Raw genomic sequence first — 18,290 nt, 5'->3', positions numbered from 1 at the left:
GCTATGTTCACACTGACAGAATTAAGATTCCTGGGAGAAATTGTGGCCTCCAGATATGCATCTTATCAGATAATCAGGTGTTCATATCCACTAAATAACTGGGGAATTATTGACAAAATCTACATTTTCTGTTTGTTGGATTGTGTTTTCTGGAGACTACTTCAAACATGCTTTTCAGATAACCCAAGTCCTCCTCACAGGAAATGTTTTGAAAAATGTTTATTTATTTATAAAAGATTTATTTGTTTATTTGAAAGAGTTACACAGAGAGAGGAGAGGCAGAGAGAGGAGAGGCAGAGAGAAAGAGAGAGAGACGTCTTCCATCACTGGTTCAGTCCCCAGTTGGCCGCAACGGTCGGAGCTGTGCTGATCTGAAGCCAGGAGCCAGGAGTTTCTTCTGGGTCTCGTACATGGATCAGGGGTCCAAGGCCTTCAGCCATCTTCTACTTTCTCAGGCCATAGCAGAGAGCTGGATCGGAAGTGGAGCAGCTAGGACTTGAACCAGCGCCCATATGGGATACTGGCACTGCAGGCGGCGGCTTTACCAGCCAGGCCACAGCACTGGCTCCTGACTCCAATGATCTTCTTCAACTCTAAGCTTCTCAAGATTCTGTGCAAAAAAAAAAAAAAAAATCATTGGGAAAAACAATCATGTGCATGCATTCTTACAAACCCCGTGTGGCTACATAAGAATGTGCTTTGGGCTAGCACATTTCTTCCTTAGCAACATATAAAGAGCCCTCATACCCTATACTGGGCTAATCTTTTTTGTTTGAGATTCACTGGGTACTTCTTTGTTTGCTTAAACTTGCACATCGTATGACACCTGGCCAACCTCACCAATATATCTGTATCTGATGTGGAGGGAATTAACTGGGCCTTTACTGGCATCCTAAGAGGAATGCATGCAGATCATCACCCTGCATCAGCTACTGTCCATAGGAGGTTGACTGATGCCTGCTGTTGCAGCTGATCTTGTTGTTTCTTCTCTACGCAAGTAAACCATTGTTCTGTCCACTGCCTGTGTAAGTCTTACCTTTCTTGGGAAACTCAAATCCTGGAGTGGGTGAAATTCTGGGACTGCTGCTCCTTGTGGAGTGAGACTCCTACCATGGAGGTGATAGCAGATAACATGTATCACTTGCTTGCCAATTGTCATCAAGGAAATCTGGACCCAGAAACAAGGAACCCAGAATTGAGACTAGGATTCAAGAGGAGACTTTTAAGAGTTTCTAGAACACTCCCAGGCAGGGAGCTGCTGAATGGAAGAATTGTAGGACTAAGGAGAAACTGCAACTCTATCTGGCAATAGTTGAGGACAAAACCAATACTGGATCTTGGGTACAAGATTCCAAGGATCAAGGCCAGAATCCAGGTACTATTAATAGAACAAGGCTATGAGGTCCTGCTTGACACTGAGCTACTCTAAACTCCTCATAATTAGAAATTAAATGGTCCTCAAGTCACTCTGTCTGAGGTTGTGACTGCCTAGCCAACAATATCACAAGCCACAGCCTCTGTCTCATCAGGCCCAGTGCCCACCTTCTTGCAGGAGACTGTTTGATTGGATTATTCATGCTGTTCTTCCTCCAAAACTTCACCTTCTCTCCCTACAAACACATCCTGGTCTCCTTTCCAGAGCCTTTCTGTGCCTCCAAAGGCATCCGTTAATTCCCCAGTCCTCTCAAACCTCTTTGGCAGAACTGGCATGGTGGTGTAGTGGGTTAAACCACCGTCTGTGGTGCTGGCATCCCATATGGGCACTGGTTCGAGTCCCAGCTGCTCCACTTCTGATCCAGCTCTCTGCTGTGGCCTGGGAAGGCAGTAGAAGATGGCCCAAGCCCTTGGGCACCTGCACCCACATGGGAGACCAGGAAGAAGCTCCTGGCTTCTGGCTTCAGATCGGCACAGCTCCAGCCATTGTGGCCAACTGGGGAGTGAACCATCAGATGGAAGACCTCTCTCTCTCTCTCTGCTGCTCCTTCTCTTTCTATGTAACTCTGACTTGCAATTAAATAAATAAATCTTTAAACAAAAAAAGAATAGAAGTGAGTTAATTGAAAAGAAGGAATGAGCTCAAGAAGCCTTTGATAAAACTGTGTGAGGAGCAGGGGATGTTAGCTAACTTTGCCATGTTGCCATGATGGGATGTAGCAGAGAATTTGAGGCAATACATGGCAGAAGATGAAGGCAGAAGGCTGACAGGCCTCACTAGAGATGAATATAGAACTTCTAAGTGTAGACCAAAAACCTGCCCAGTAGGCAGAGGATCAAGAATCTGCATACAGGGGCCAGCGCTGTGGGGTAGTGGGTAAAGCTGCCGCCTGCAGTGCCGGCATTCCATATGGGCGCCGGTTCAAGTCCCAGCTGCTCCACTTCCAATGCAGCTCTCTGCTGTGGCCTTGGAAAGCAACCGAGGATGGCCGAGACACTTGGACCCCTGCACACGCGTGGGAGATCCAGAAGAAGCTCCTGGCTCTTCTGCTGGATCAGAAGTGAAACAGCCAGGACTTGAACCAGCGTCCATATGGGATGCCAGCACAGCAGGTGGTGGCTTTACCCACTACGCCACAGTGCCAGCCCCTAGCATCTGGAACACATGGGCTGGAGAGTATGTAGTTCAGCGTTGGTCTGTATGTGAGTGATTTGGGATACCTTAGTCAGCTGATTCCAGTTTCTGTGGCCCTATTATCAAGTTCACCTTCGCTACAAAGACCAGGGACAGAAGCCTCTGGGAATAGTTGTCCAAGGCATGAATAGAGAACACAGTGCAGCACAGGGGACCCAGAGAGTGAGAACTCACTACAGGCTTGCTGGTTGGTTGTTCAATATTTTAAGTCAGTGGTAGCTTTAAATTAGCCATGGCAGGAGTATGTATAGCAAAGAAATCAGCAAACCCTGCAAATCAAGTTTTTATTTTTTTCCGAGAGTCAGTTCACCAGCACAACTCTGTAGTAGGAGAATAGACAGGTCAGAGGAGAGAAAGTTAGTGTGCTTACAGCATGGGAGGAGAAATTCAGGAAAGGATGGCACAGTGACGTCCTAGGAAAGCTGCTACTAGAGACACCTCCTTCCTTTCTTTTATGTAAAAAAAGAATGAGAGAGAGATCGATTGATCTTCCATCTGCTGGTTCCTTCTCCAAAGGGCCATAACAGATGGGGCTGGGCCAGGCCAAAATCAGGAGCCAGGAACCAGGAGCTTCATCTAGGTCTCCCACATGAACTTGGGCCATCTTCAGCTTCTGTCCCAGGCACATTAGCAGGGAGCTGAATCAGATGTGGAGCAGCAGAGACTCGAGCCAGTGCCCATATGGGATGCTGGCACTGCAGGCGGCGACTTCACCACCACGCCAGGAGCCAGGAGCCTCTTCTGGGTCTCCCACGTGGGTGCAAGGGCCCAAGGACTTGGGCCATCTTCTACTGCTTTCCCAGGCCATAACAGAGAGCTGGATCGGAAGTGGAGCAGCCGGGTCTCGAACCGGTGCCCACATGGGATGCCGGTGCTTCAGGCCAGGGTGTTAACTGCTGTGCCAGGGGCTCATTTCTAAAACTCTTGCTTGGTTTTCTTTTCTTTTTTTTTTTTTTTGCGGAGTTACAGAGAGACAGAGGCAGAGAGAGAGAGAGAGAGAGAGAGAGAGAGAGATCCTCTATCTGCTGGTTCACTCCCCAAAGGGCTGCAATGGGCAGAGCTGGGCCAATCCAAAGCCAGGAGTCAGGAGCTTCTTCCCGGTCTCCCACATGGGTGCAGGGGCCCAAGGACTTGGGCCATCTTCTGCTTTCCCAGGCCATAGGAGAGAGCTGGATAGAAGTAGAGCAGTCAGGACTCAAACCAGCGCCCATATGGGATGCAGGCACTGCAGGCAGCGGCTTTACCCACTACACCACAGCACCGGCTCCCTAAAACTCCTTTCATAAATCCGTTTCAGGAATGGGTTCACTGGAGGTTCAAAGAGAATGAAAAATGTGTGAAATAATGTGGAGGAGATGTCAGGAACTGATTAGAGAGGGTTCTGGTGATCTCCGGGCATCTGTTGTTCAAGGGAGTAAAGTGTGCTGAGATGGAAACCTCAGAAAGCACATGCAGGGTTCTTCCACATTTGGCCCATTTTTGTTAGTCACATGGATGTTGTGTTTACTACTGTCTGTGCCTAAACTAGTCTTTTCCAGTGTCTTTTATTTATCCTTGTGGTTCTGATATTATCACTTCCAGTTTAAGAACAAGTTTTTGGTAAAGTAGTATGTCATTGGGTGGCCTCTGTCTGGTTTTCTTTTTTTTTTTTTTTTTTCCCTCTGTCTCTTGGAAACCATTAAATACATTTAATAAGCTATATTCCTGAAGCTCTGTGGTTCAGCTATGGTTTCCATGGGAAACATCTTGAACTTTCCCACCTCTGTGGCTTTTCTTTTCTTCTTCCTCTTGTTTTGGATGCCATTCTCTTTCCTGTCTTCCAGGTCAACTCTGCCCAGACCTCAAAGTCCAACACTCCCTATCCCAGAAATTCTATGATCACTCCAGGCTGTCATAACCTCTTTGCCCAGTTAACACAATTGTCCAGATGAAGTGTTTAGGAAACTTTTTATTTTACTTTTTTCAAATAAATATTAGGGGGTGTATTCTATCCATTGAAGAATTGCCACTACAGGACTTAAAACAGTTGCCTGAATAAAGGCACTTGATAAAAATGAAAGTAGACATTGTGACAATAATAGTGGCACTTGAGTCCCTCTCTTCATTTTGCTGGCCCACCCCAGCAAAAAGGATCAATTGACTTTGGTTCTAATATTTGCTTTTAGCTCATCAAATTGCATTAAACCTAATTTTTTAATTTTACTTTTTTAAAGACTTATTTTTTTGAAAGGCAGAGTTACAGAGAGGCAGACGCAGAGGCAGAAAGAGAGAGAGACAGAGGTCTTCCATCTGCTTGTTCACTCCCCAGACGGCCGCAACAGCCAGAGCTATGCTGATCCGAAGCAAGGAGCCAGGAGCCTCTTCTGGGTCTCCCAACGTGGGTAAAGGGGCCCAAGGACTTGGGCCATCTTCCACTACTTTCCCAGGACGTAGCAGAGAGCTAGATTGGAAGAGGAACAGCCAGGACTGGAACCGGCACCCATGTGGGATGCCACACTGCAGGCGGTGGCTTTACCCCCACAGTGCCAGCCCCAAGCATTAAACCTAATTTAAATAACCAAGAACAATGTGTATTTGCAATACAATAGCCCTTACTGGAACAAAGGGTAAAGTATTCTGATCATTTCAAACAGGTCTTTAATTAGCTGTAGCTTTGAGAAGTAAGGAGAAAGAAGCAGGATAGATTCCCAGTGACCCTTCCTGCCACTTCAGGGTCGCCAGGGCAGCACAGCTGGGTAAGCGGCAGTCAGATTCTGTGGGCATTTTTTTTAACGTGTGGGGCTTTTTCCTTGAAGCGAGGACTCTTTGCCTCCAGGTGCCTCATGCTGCCCTCACATTATATCATATCACACATGGACGTGACCAGCTCTCTGGAAGAGCTTCTAATTATAAACAGGGTGTTTGTTTTCCTGGCCTCATATCATCTGATTTTCTTTTCATTTACATGAAATAGGAGACATCAGCTTCAAAGCTTTGCTGACATGTTAATGGAAAGAACTTTGGTTGTGAGGTGGGTGTTTATTTCTGTTTCCATGCATTCCCTAAATCAAATGTCTTGAATTTGTGTTAGAGGTGAGATTCACCTCCCACTTTCTACCAGAGAAAAATCCATAAGTTAACATAGGTTAGGGCCCTGCATATGAAGGTAGGGCACAGTGACAAATCCAGCGTAGGTCTCTCCTACTCTCAGATTGGCTAAGTTTAAATTGTTTTCCATTGCATTGGCACAATGTTGTATGTGCTCCCCTGTAATCCATAACATTAGCTGCAAGTCCTTCTCCTTACCTGTTTTTTCCCCCAGTGGAACTTAACAGAATCTGGGAACAATTTGTCAGAAGATGTGAATTCTTTCTCAGTTCATTGCCCAGAGTGCAATCCCTGTGTTTATTTTTCAAGATTGTCAAAGCAGGATGTCTAAAACAAGCAATAGTAAAGGCAACTAGCTATTCTTGATTCTTTTCCTCATCCAAAAACTCTTATTAATCAAAACATAGAATAAACATTCAGTTTAAATACAGAGAAAAATAAAGCCCTTAAAATCCATCTCATTTGCTTAGCTTCAATCAAAATTGTAATGCATTTGTAGGCTGTGAAGGGAAGAAACACTGTGATTTGGGAGAAGCCTAAATTTAAAAAGAGGAGAGAAGATAAGCACAAAGAAGACATCAGACACCAAACTGAGGCTCATGTGTTTATGAACTCCGATCCACACAGGACAAGCAAGGGAAGGATGGCCCAGGAAAGGAATGACAGCGAGCACTCTTGTGTTCAGAGTCAAGTTGTTGTCTTGTCGTGCTGGAAAGATTTTTTTCTTTTTGTTTTGTTTTGTTTTGTTTTTGCTTTTGCTTTTTGAAAGGCAATGCTACAGAGATTAGAGGCAAAGGAGAAGCATGATTTGGCAGAAACGTTAGAGATGAGATTCTGAGTACAGATCTGACTGCGTGACTGCGGAGGGGATGAGGACGGGAGGGAAGGAGAGGGAGGGGGAGAAGGAGGGGAACCTAGAAAAATGTTAGCCAGTCTACTGGGTCTATGATGTGAAATAGTATTTACATTTCCCTATTACTATGGAGATCAAGTGCCTTTTCATATCTCTTGTGGCTGCTTGGATATCCTCTTCGGTGTTGTACCTGTTCAAGTCTTTTGGCCATCTTCATTTTGGCTTGTCTTCTTTTAATTGATTTACAAAAATTCCCCATATAAGATGAAGCAAAACTGTGGTTGTCCAGTTAATTATTATGGCTAGTTGATTTTTATGTTTCTAGTGTTCAACTTTTCTACATGGTCAGTGTTTTCTGCTTAGGAAATCTTTCCCTGTCCCAAAGAGATCAATACGCTATGCTGTGTAACATTCTAGGAACTCAATTTTTAAAACTCTCCCATTTAGTGAATTGATTTTTATATACAGTACGAGCTGAGATTAATATTCATTTTTATGGTTATCCAACGAACCCAGTAGCATTTATTTTAAAAGCCCTCATTTCCTTAGTATTGTTTTGAGTGATGTTTGCCAAAATCAAGTATACCCATATATATATGGGTTCTTTTCTGGCATCTCTATTTGTCTAGCCTTGCACCAATATAGGACTCTCTTCATTATTATAACTTTGCAATGATTAATAACTCCTTCTGTTTTATTGTTTTTTAAGGGTATCTATTCTTGAGCCTTTACATTTCTCTTTCATTTTAGAATCAGCATTTCAATTTACACACACACACACACACACACACACACTGTTGTTGATTCCATGGGATTACATTGAATTAAAAATCAGTTTACATTGAACTGACATTTTTATAATGTTGAATCATCTAACTCATAAACATGATGTATTTCTGAGTATCTTAGATCTTATTTAATTAATTGCATTAGGTTTTACAGTTTTATGTATAGAGATCTTATACATCTTTAATTGGATTTGATGCTAGATGATGTTTTCTGATAGGATTTTAAGTGTTATTTTTCTACTTGTTTATTGCTGGCAAGTAAAGATAGAGTGATTTTTATATAGTGTCCCTTAATTACTGACCTTGGTATATTCACCTATAAATCATTTTGCATTTTCTACATTGACTATAATGACAGCTTTGCTCTTCCATTCCAATTTCTAGTCCCTTATTCATGTTTTTTGTTTTGTTTCATTTTTGTTTTTTGCTTCACCACTTTGCTGAGGATCATCAATATGATGTAGACTAGAAATGAGAGAGCAGGCATCTTGATCTTACTACCAATCTCAGGAAACAAGAGATCAAATACAATGTTTGCCATAGGCTTGTTATTAGATTAAGATTTTCCTTCTGGGGTCGGCAATGTGGCGCAGTAGATTAAAGCCACCACCTGCATCCCATATGGGCACTGGTTCTAGTCCCGGCTGCTCCTCTTCCGATCCAGCTCTCTGCCATGGCCTGGGAAAGCAGTGGAAGATGGCCCAAGTCGTTAGGCCATCCTAAGGGACCTGCGTGACAGACATGGAAGATACTTCTAACTCCTGACTTCAGATCGGCCCAGCTCTAGCCACTGCGGCCATTTGAGGAGTCAACCAGTGGATAGAAGACTTCTCTCTCTCTCTGCCTCTGCCTTTCTCTGTAACTCTTTCAAATAAATAAAAATAAATCTTTTTTAAAAAAGTTTTTTTTTCCTATTCCTACTTTACTAAGAGTTTTATAATTACTGAGTGTTAACTTTTATCAAACATGTTTTTTGCATTTAATGAAAGGATTATATGATTATTTTATTCATCAAAATTCTGGATTACAAATTGATTTTTAAATGTTAAGGCAAGCTTGTATTCCTGAAATGAACAAAACTTGCTATATTAATTCTGTGTTTAGGATTACTGAATGTACTAGCACTAAAGAGAGATTAGCTTATATTTTTCTTTCTTAAAGAGGATTTATTTATTTATTTATTTGAAAGTCAGAGTTACAGACAGAGAAGTCTACCATTTCTGGTTCACTTCGCAGATGTTTTCAATGGCCAAGTCTGAGCTAAGCCAAAGCCAGGAGCTAGGAGTTTCATCTGGGTTTTCCATGTGGGTGGCAGGGGACAAGCACTTGAGCCAACTTCTGATACTCTTCCCAGGCCATTAGCGGGGAGCTGGATCGAAAGTGGACTCGAAAGTCAGGACTCGAACCAGCGGCCATATGGGATGCAGGTAGTGGCTTTACCTGCTCTGCCACAATGCCAGCCCCTATTTTTCTTTTAATAGACATTTTGGGGGGCTGGAGCTGTGGCGCAGTGGGTTAAAGCCCAGGTCTGCAGTGCCGGGATCCCACATGGGCAACAGTCAAGAGGTACTGGGTTACAAGCGAGGCAGACACTCTGAACTGTGAAGGTCTGAGTCTTTTAAGCACACTTTTCTGGGGGTGGGGAGGAGAAGCAGCTAACAATGGGGGGGGGCAAAACCCATCAAAAGGTTGGATTTGTAATTGTGTCTGCTCATGATAAGACAGAAAAACCGTCTGTCTTCATGATAAACTGAGAACTCAGAGAGAGTGGGGTCACCACGTCCTTGCTATTCTCAGGATACAACTGGAAGCTCCCAAGAGTGGGACAGGCACTTTAATCTTGCTAAAGGCAGCTTTTGCGAAGAAACAAGCATTTTGCCCCCTCTTACAGAGACTCCCGCTTACGTCATTTTCCACCAGGACCTACCTAACTGCCTATTGACCCGTCCGACTCCTCAAACTTGGGTCATCTTCTGTTGCTTTCCCAGGTGCATTAGGAGGGAGCTGTGTTGGAAGCGGAGCAGCAAGGACATGAACCTGCACTCCAATGAGGGATGCTGGCATCACAAGTGGCAGCTTGACCGGCTGCACCGCAACACTGTTCCCTGAGTTCAAATTCTAAGCCCATTCCAACTTCCTGTGTGATCTGGGGCAAATAACTTAACGTTCTCTGAACTCCAGCATCCTCATCTGTGAAACAGGAGAACTAAATCTGTAGGGGGGTTAAATTGCATTAATGTATATAATGTGTTTGTTGATTATAGCACACTTTTAAAATATTGCACCAACATTATGAGTAGGTGCCATAATTTGTTTTGCTGTAGTCATGGGGGAGTATCTTTAGCTGATTATTCCAGATCCTGTCATTGGTTAAGTAGCAGAAGGAGCAGTGAGGCTCAGGATTTGCAAACATACTCATCGATTCATAGTCCACACAGCTTCCCACTCTCCAAATGTCCCCTGGCACTCAGTCTGCTGGGCACAAATGCTATCTCAATAGACATTTACTCGCGGTCTGCAGCACTGAGACTGTGTTCCAGAAGGGCAGCATCAGCATCATCTGGAAGCTTTGGAGAGATGCAAATTCTCAGGGCGTTGTTTCCTAGCAGGTAGAGCTGCCGCCTCACACAAGAGTCCCATATGGGCAACAGTTCCTGTCCCTGGCTGCTCCACTTCCGATCCAGCTCCCTGCTAACGGCCTGGGGAAAGCAGCAGAAGGTGGCCCATGACTTGGACCCCTGCCACCCCTGTGGGATACCAGGAAGAAGCTCCTGACTACTAGCTTCCGCCTGGCCTATCCCTAGTCATTGTGGCTATCTGGGGAGTGAACCAGTGGATAGAAGATTTCAAGGAAATGCAAATTCTCATGCCTCACCCCAGACCTACTGAGTCAAAAACTCTAGAGTGGGGCTCGGTCATTTGTTGCTTATCAAGCCCTCCAGCTGATTCTGATGCAAGTTTTAAGAAACATGGACTTCAACACAAGCATAGTTCTCAATGTGGCAGAACATTAGAAATACCTAGTGAACTTTCAAAAAGCCCCAGACGTCCAGGTGCACTCGGACTAGTTAAATCAGAATCTGTGGAGGCTCCACCCAAGACTCAGCCCCTTAAGACTCAGAACAAGTGGCCTTGTTTTGTTTGTTTGTTTGTTTCCTGCTAACCCTGATGTATGAAGTTGGAAGTCTTTGGTCCTTCCCTATCTTATCTTACACATCTTGCCTCATTTAGACTCCCACCTCCTCCATATCCCCCGGGCTGCCAAGAGGGCATCTCACCTGCTGTAAATAAACTGTGGAGTGCAACTGTGTCTTCCACCGCTGTGTCCAGTCCACTGCGACCATCATCAGCATGGCCTGGACCACCTGCTCCTGGCTGCCAACACCCAGGTGCCGAGATTCTGGTGCTGATTCTTAGGCTAAACAAAATTCACTGCAGATGTAGGCCAGATGACAAAATTAACTCCCTATCCTGAAAGTCCTTTTTGTTCATAGGTTTTCACATTTTCCTTTTCTTTTCTTTTCTTTTTTTTTTTTTTTTGCTTATTTGTTTAAACAAATGTGCAACAGCTGTTTCAACAAGTGTGACAAATGCCAATGTATGTGAAAGCTGTAGTTTGCAATATACCACATCTGAGAAGCCAGAGAAGGCGAATTAGACAGAAGTGGTAGTCATGATGTGGGAAAAGTCAGGCAGATAGATTAAGCTCATGAGCTGGAAGCCACACCTCCCCCAACCCCTTGTAAATCTATCATCAATCAGATGATCCCTCTCCAAGATGTACCTCCCCTTTCCCGGGACTTGAGGGCAGTCCTATGTAACCACTCCTCCTTTTGAGGCTAATAAGAAGCCTGGGGTAAGGGAGGAGGGAGAGGAGCCCCCCCCCCCCCCATCTCCCTCTCAAACTTGTGGACCCAGCATGAGTGGAGCAGGGTATGAAATTTTCCTTTTACCTTTCCTAGCCAACTCTCCCTAAATGAAGCCCTTATGTGCCTGTGTACTCTTCTCACTTTCTAAATAAACCTTATCATGCTGCGTGCCGTGTTTGTCCCTATACCTAGAATTCTCTAAGGCAAGAGCCTGGGATATTAATTTTGGCTCAACCTAGCCCACAATAGTCGCTCTAATTAAACAATCAGGTGACATCATGACAAGCTTTTTAAAGCATCTACCAGGGGCTGGGAACTTCTGACCTGTGGGCTGTATAAGGTCTGTAAAATCTTTTGGTCTGGCTCTGCCAAGGCAATCACAGAGGAGACTCGAAATATAATAAAATCTGTTGCATATTAAATTTAAAAAATATTTATTCAAAAGGCAAAGAGTCACAGAGAGTCAGTGAGAGAGAGAGAGAGAGAAAGTCTTCCATCCGCTGGTTCACCTCCCCCAAATGGCCACAACGGCCGGAGCTGGGCCAATCCGAAGCCAGGAGCCAGGAGTTTCTTCCAGGTCTCCCATGTGGGTGCAGAGGCCCAAGGACTTGGGCCATCTTCTACTGCTTTCCCAGGCCATATCAGAGAGCTGGATCAGAAGTGGAGCAACCAGGACCTGAACTGGTGCTCATATGGGATGTTAACACTGCAGGCGGCGGCTTTATCCGCTGTGCCGCAGTGCCGGCCCCACAGGTTAATTTTTAAGTAATTTTGTATGGCTCACAAATGATGTTTTAAATATCCAAATGGCCATCAGTAGAAGAAAGTTTCCCCACCCTTGAAACTGTCTATTTAAGTTGTGTTCTTGGGGCTGGTGTTGTGGCATAGCAAGTAAAGCTGCCACCTGGGGCTTCAGCATCACAGACGGGTGCTTGTTGGAGTCCTGGCTGCTCCACTTCCAATCCATCTCCCTGCTAATGTGCCTTGGAAGGCAGTACGGGATGGCCCAAGTGCTTGGGCCCCTGTACCCATAAGGGAGACTGAGAGGAAGCTCCAGGCTCCTGGCTTCTGCCTGGCCCAGCCCTGGTTGTTGCAGTCATCTGGGGACTGAATCAGCGCATTGAATCTCTCTCTCTCTCTCTCTCTCTCTCTGTCTGTATAACTCTGTCTTTCATATAAATCAATCAATATTTTAAAGAAGAAAGTTTCTTTTTTCTTGATCATCAGAGGTCCCACATTGTCTCCAATTGCTTCGTTGTGTTTTGTGTGAGACCCATCACAGAACAGGAACTTTTTGGGCTGCCAACAACAGCAGTACCCAGCTTTATTTCCCAAATCCTCCTCGTCAAAACATGTACTGTCTCGGGGTTGTCCTTGTGGATGTGAAGGTTTCCCGTGGCTTTGTTGTGAGTGTATTTAACACAAAAACTTTTGTAAGTGAGACAACGAATGCAGCTGTCCCAGTAACAAAGGTCACAGCTACAATCCTTCCAACTCCTGTGCTGGAACCAGAGGTGAGACGCAAAACACCGTCACGTGTACACAGGATGCAGAGTGCAAACTGGCTCCCCCTACAGCCTCCCAGCCTGTAAGTTCTGCTCATTCACAGAGTGCCTCCAGCAGCCCTGAGAGTTTAGTGGGACAGCTCTCTTCATTAACAAAATTGGGATGTCTTAACTGGCAGCCTGCATCGCTGCCCTCCAGTCTTCAGGTTCTATAGCCAAGTCTATGCCTCATGCCAAACTGCTCCTGAAGCAGCATAAATTCTCCCGGGGCTCTTCAGTGATTCTGCAGTTTGCCTCCTGTCATCAGCCCCTGATTCAGCAGTAATGCCCAAGTAGAATATTGCAACCACGTTAGACTCAAAGGCACCTGACCCATATGCCAGACATATTAGTGGCCTATCCAGTACTCTTGGAAGAAATATAAGGAATAGAATATATTAAATTCCGTGCACCTATTTAAATTTTATAAACTCTATGTATGGCCACCTAAACAAATGAACAAATTTATTCAGAATAAAATTGATTGAAAAACTGTAATAGCTGGAGCCTCAGCCCTGGCGCAGTAGGTTAATCTTCCACCTGCGGCGCCAGCATCTCATATGGGTGCCGGTTTGAGTCCCGGCTGCTCCTCTTCCAATCCAGCTCTCTGCTATGGCCTGGGAAAGCAGTAGAAGATGGCCCAAGTCCTTGGGCCCCTGCACCCACATGGGAGACCTGGAAGATGCTCCTGTCTCCGGCTTCAGATCGGCACAGCTCCGGTCATTGTGGCCATTTGAGGAGTGAACCAACGGAAGGAAGACCTTCCCTCTCACTGTAACTCTTCCTCTCAAACAAATAAACAAAATCTTAAAAAAAAAAAAAAAAGAAAAACTGTAGTAGCTTCATTCTTTGCACACTTAATACTTGATTTTTAAATTTTTCTGGGTGGGGTAATGTCCTGGGTGCCATGATGGAGGGCTAGTGGTAGCGGCTCGGGAAGATTTTAAGAAGAGGGGTAAAAAGGATCCTGTCCTGGATCAGTTTCTTTGTGATGTAGCCAAGACTGGAGAAACAGTGACTCAGTGGCCCCAATTTAAAGGCTATTTTATTTTCAAACTGGAGAAAGTGATGGATGTTTTCAGAACTTCAGCTCCTGAGCCAAGAGGTTCTCCCAACCCTAATGTGGAGGATATCCCCTTTGAGGAAATGAAGGGAAGATTACTGAAAACTGTCACTGGATTTAATGGTGCCCCTTTTACTATTCAGCGACATGTGAATTGCTAACAGATCCAAGAAGAAACTATATCGGAACAGAGCAATTTCTCAGAGGAGTAGAAAGAACACGGTGGTTGTTAGCTGTGGTTATCCTGCTTCAGAGAAAACTAGTTATAATAGTTTAAATGGAATGAACGGTGTTATGTTTCCTGGAAATTCACCAAGCTTTAGGGAGAGGTCTAATATAAATGGGTCTGGGACCCCCCAGGCCACTTAATCCACCAAAGGTTTCTCTGTCAGTTCCTGTCTTTTTTTTTTTTTTTTTTTTTAATTTTTTGACAGGCAGACTGGACAGTGAGAGAGGTCTTCCTTTGCGTTGGTTCACCCTCCAATGGCCGCCGCGGCCGGTGTACCGCGCTGATCTGATGGCAGGAGCCAGGTACTTCTCCTGGTCTCCCATGGGGTGCAGGGCCCAAGCACTTGGGCCATCCTCCACTGCACTCCCGGGCCACAGCAGAGAGCTGGCCTGGAAGAGGGGCAACCGGGACAGAATCTGGCGCCCCGACCGGGACTAGAACCCGGTGTGCCAGCGCCGCAAGGCGGAGGATTAGCCTAGTGAGCCGCGGCGCTGGCTCTGTCAGTTCCAATGACAACAAACGGTTTGTCTGAGAGCCCAGACAGTGAAGAGAAAAAGCACGGTGACTCGCTGAAACCTGAATCAGAAGTCTCCTCCGTGAGCCCCATACAAACACCCAGAAGAAGACGCTGTGGCAGCCGAGGGCCAGGAAGTGAAAAGACTGAGCTTGGACAAGGAAGGGGAAGTGAGAGAGGCGGCGGTCAGACAGCTTCCAGAGGGTTCTTGCAAGCAGAACCGAAAGCCTGACTTCACCTCGGGGTAAAGACAAAGAAAGCCGCACTGCCAGGCAGCAGTGCGCAGAAGAGGAGGAAGAAGAGGAAGAATCTTCTACGACATCAAGAGAAATGGCCCAGAAAGAAAAAAAAACAAGAAAAAGAATCTGGTGATGCCGTCACTGTGAATGAAGAGACTGCTGAGGAAAATAATCCACCGGCGGATTCCGAGGTGTCTCAGCTGAGAGACATTTGCATTCTGAAGCCAGAGGAAACACAGGCCCTGTAATGGTTCTAACTGCCATGAAACGGAAGAATTCGAAGGACCCAGCGCCAGTGAAACCGGAGAGATTCTGACAGAGTCATCATGGGAAACGATGCTGAAGCCTCAGGAGCCCCAGAGCAGCCAGGGGAGCAGGACTGACTCTTTAGAAACACACAGACGCAGTGCTTTGCATACAGCCCTGGTTTTACACTGTAGAAAACTTGCATCTGATGAAGTGGACCTGTAGTTTTATAAGAGAAACACGCTGTAAAGTACTTTAAACCCTGAAAGAGTTGTACACATAAGAACTATGAATATCAGCTCCTCTGGGTCCTGCTTACCTACTGCTCACTGTTTTTTAGATCTGGTCAAATCAATGATTTGTGTATAGATTTTTTCTGAAATTTAGGATTAAAGTTTTTAAACTGGAAGGTAATGAGAATTTTGAAAACTCTTGAGATTATTATATTTAGTTTATATATATGCAGGAGAGCTTTTTGTCTTGCCTCTGAGAGCTCTAGCAGTTTTCCTGTTTTGATCATAATGTCAATATTTTAATGTGAATTGCAGGGGTTCATGCTGGTTTCCAGATTTTATTGTTTGTGTACAATGGAACTTTAAGTCATATATACATACACATATATACATATATATTATTCTAAGGGGGAAGCATTATATTTTTCTGTTTCTATAAGAGGTGATGAATACAGTGGATACTTTTTCCATTGGCAATGATTGAGTTCACCTCTTTCAGAGGATATTTTCTTTCTCTTCTGAGTAATTCAAATAAAATCTGGCCTTGTGAAAAAAAATTTTTTTTCTGTTTTGCGATAATTGTGGAATCACATGCAGTTGTAACCCAGAGATACCATGCACTCTTTTTCTTTTATTTGAAAGACAGAGACATATTTATAGAGGGAGAGACAGAGAGAGATCTTCCATCTGCTGGTTCACTCCCCAGATGGCCACAATGACTGGGGATGGGCCGATCAGAGGCAGACTAGGAGCCAAAAGTTTCTTCTGGGTCTTCCACCTGGGTGCAAGAGCCCAAGTACTTGGGCCATCTTCTGCTCCTTTTTCAGGCACATTAGCAGGGAGCTGGATTGGGAGTGGAGCAGCTGGGTCTTGAACTGGCACCCATATGTGACACCAATCATTGCAGGCAGCGGCTTCATCTTCTACACCACAATGCTGCCCCCATCCTATGTACTCTTCATCTAGTTTTCCAAATCTCCAATACCTCTGATATACCTACAGTATAATATCACAATTGGAAATTGACATTGATACAATCCATCAACTGTTGTATCCCATATGGGCAACATTTCATGGCCTGGCTGCTCTACTTCTGATCCAGCTCCCTGCTAATGACCTGGGAAAGGCAGCAGAAGATGGCCCAAGTGTTTGAGCCCTCACCATCCACCTGGAAGATGCGGATGAAGCTCCTAGCTCCTGGCTTTGGTCTGGCTCACCCCTGGCTATTGTGGCCATCTGGGGAGTGAACCAGAGGATGGAAGCTCGCTCTCTCCTGTCTCTCCCTCCTTCTCTCTGTCGCTCTGACTTTGAAATAAATAAATAAATCTTTTAGAAGTTGTAATTGCTTCTTGAAGTATTTTTTAAATTGTCAGATAACTCCATCTGATTCATCTTAATGTTGACATCTGTTGTCTTTTCTCATGCATGTTGTGATTTTTAATTAGGTCCTGGTAGTTTTGGCATTGTTATGGTACTCTGGGCCATGTTTATTCATTTTTATTATCAGGCCATGCCCCTGTTGAGATATTGAGGGCTGGGATGTGTATACGTTTAGCTTTCTGGCAGAATCCTGGCAAAAGTAGGAGCTGACTCACACTACTGCATGACAGTAAAGTGGGTGGGAGGAAGCTCAGCTCCTCCCTTGGCCCCACTGATACTTCCCAGTGGAAATGAGGCACTGACTCCTACCATCTCATTGCCTCAAGGGGGTATAAGCCCACATCCCTGCTAGGCCCCATTGTCACCATGGAGGGGGAAGCCAGGGGCCGATACACACAATTTTGCTGCTTCAGGGTGCAGACAGCAGGTCATCTCTCCACAGTTAGCTTCTGATTACTATAACTAAAATACCAGAGAGGAGCTACTTTTGAGGGAAAGTTTATTTTGGCTTCTGGTCTTGGATGTTCACAGTCCAAGAAAGGGTGACCTTCATGGTCAGGTGTCTGATAAGGGTGGTGGATGCTCAGACAAGCACAGAGGAGAGATCACATGCAAACCAGGAAGCAGAGGCAGGGAGCACACTCATCCATGTGTATGTGGTCTCTTAAAAAGCCACCATGATTGGGGCCGGTGCTATGGTGTAGAGGGTAAAGCCTGCAGTGCTGGCATCCCATATGGATGCTGGTTCGAATCCCAGCTGCTCCACTTCCAATCCAGCTTTCTGCTGTGGCCTGGAAAAGCAGAAGAAGATGGCCCAAGTCCCTAGGCTCCTGCACCCTCATGGGAAGACCCAGAGGAAGCTCCTGGCTCTTGGCTTCAGATCAGCACAGCTCCGGCTATTGTGGCCAATTGGGGAGTGAACCAGAGGATGGATGACCTCTCTCTCTCTCTCTCTCTGCCTCTCCTTCTCTCTGTGTGTAACTCTGACTTTCAAATAAATAAATAAATCTTTACAAAAAAAAAAAAAAAAGAAAAAGAAACTACAAGGAAAGGGAGACAAGCTTCCTCTTAGTGTACAGCAAGAGCAGAGCAGGTATTGCCAAAAAGCTTCTCCATTGCGAGGCCTCTTTGTCCAGAAAGAATACTTTTCTTAGTTATTTTGTCTGTGTCAGTGGTAGTTCCAGGCTACAGGACTCTACACCACCCTGTCTAGGACACATGGGAGACAACAAGGAAGCCCATAGAACTCAGTGTCATGTTGCTTCTCAAGTCCCAAAGTCCCTAGGCAATTCACCCTCTCCTTTCCTCCTGTGAGTCTCACTATGTTCGTTGTGTTGTGTCCACAGTTGTGTCAACCTAAGTAACAACATAAACAATAGGAGACAGAGAGAGAGAGAAGCTCTCCAAATAATAATGGTATTTATTTGGGAGTATCAGACGATTGCAAAGGGAGTAATACATCATTGCATGGTAGACAATGGACATATTCAAAGATATTGAGGCTAAGGAAAGTTTATGAAGCCAAAAATGAGGAGAATTACATAAAAATACTTTGAAACAACATCTTTGGCTACAATGATTAATAACTAGAGTGATGTTAGTTCGAGGTTAAACAG

At 44.9% G+C, this 18,290-nt stretch overlaps 1 long non-coding RNA gene and 1 pseudogene across 28 annotated transcripts in view; one reads left to right on the top strand and one right to left on the bottom strand.

Moving 5' to 3' along the window:
- Positions 1 to 204: 204 nt before the first annotated feature.
- Positions 205 to 18,290, bottom strand: part of LOC103351145 (uncharacterized) — a 271,397-nt gene continuing 253,311 nt past the window's right edge. For 7 of the 28 annotated variants that reach the window (XR_016217510.1, XR_016217509.1, XR_016217496.1 and 4 more), the window contains one exon: positions 205 to 610. This is a non-coding gene — a long non-coding RNA (uncharacterized LOC103351145). Of the gene's footprint in view, positions 611 to 1,036; positions 1,169 to 4,932; positions 5,070 to 9,869; positions 10,057 to 10,635; positions 10,790 to 18,290 lie in introns of those variants that run through there. The other 21 variants (XR_016217499.1, XR_016217495.1, XR_016217518.1 and 18 more) reach the window with 11 other exon arrangements.
- On the top strand, positions 12,579 to 15,418 carry LOC127482649 (serine/threonine-protein phosphatase 4 regulatory subunit 2 pseudogene; annotated as a pseudogene).

Source organism: Oryctolagus cuniculus, chromosome 12 (assembly GCF_051225735.1).
Source record: "Oryctolagus cuniculus isolate XC-2025 breed Fujian yellow rabbit chromosome 12, ASM5122573v1, whole genome shotgun sequence".
Classification (NCBI taxonomy): domain Eukaryota; kingdom Metazoa; phylum Chordata; class Mammalia; order Lagomorpha; family Leporidae; genus Oryctolagus; species Oryctolagus cuniculus.
This window is presented reverse-complemented; position numbering and strand designations above follow the sequence as displayed.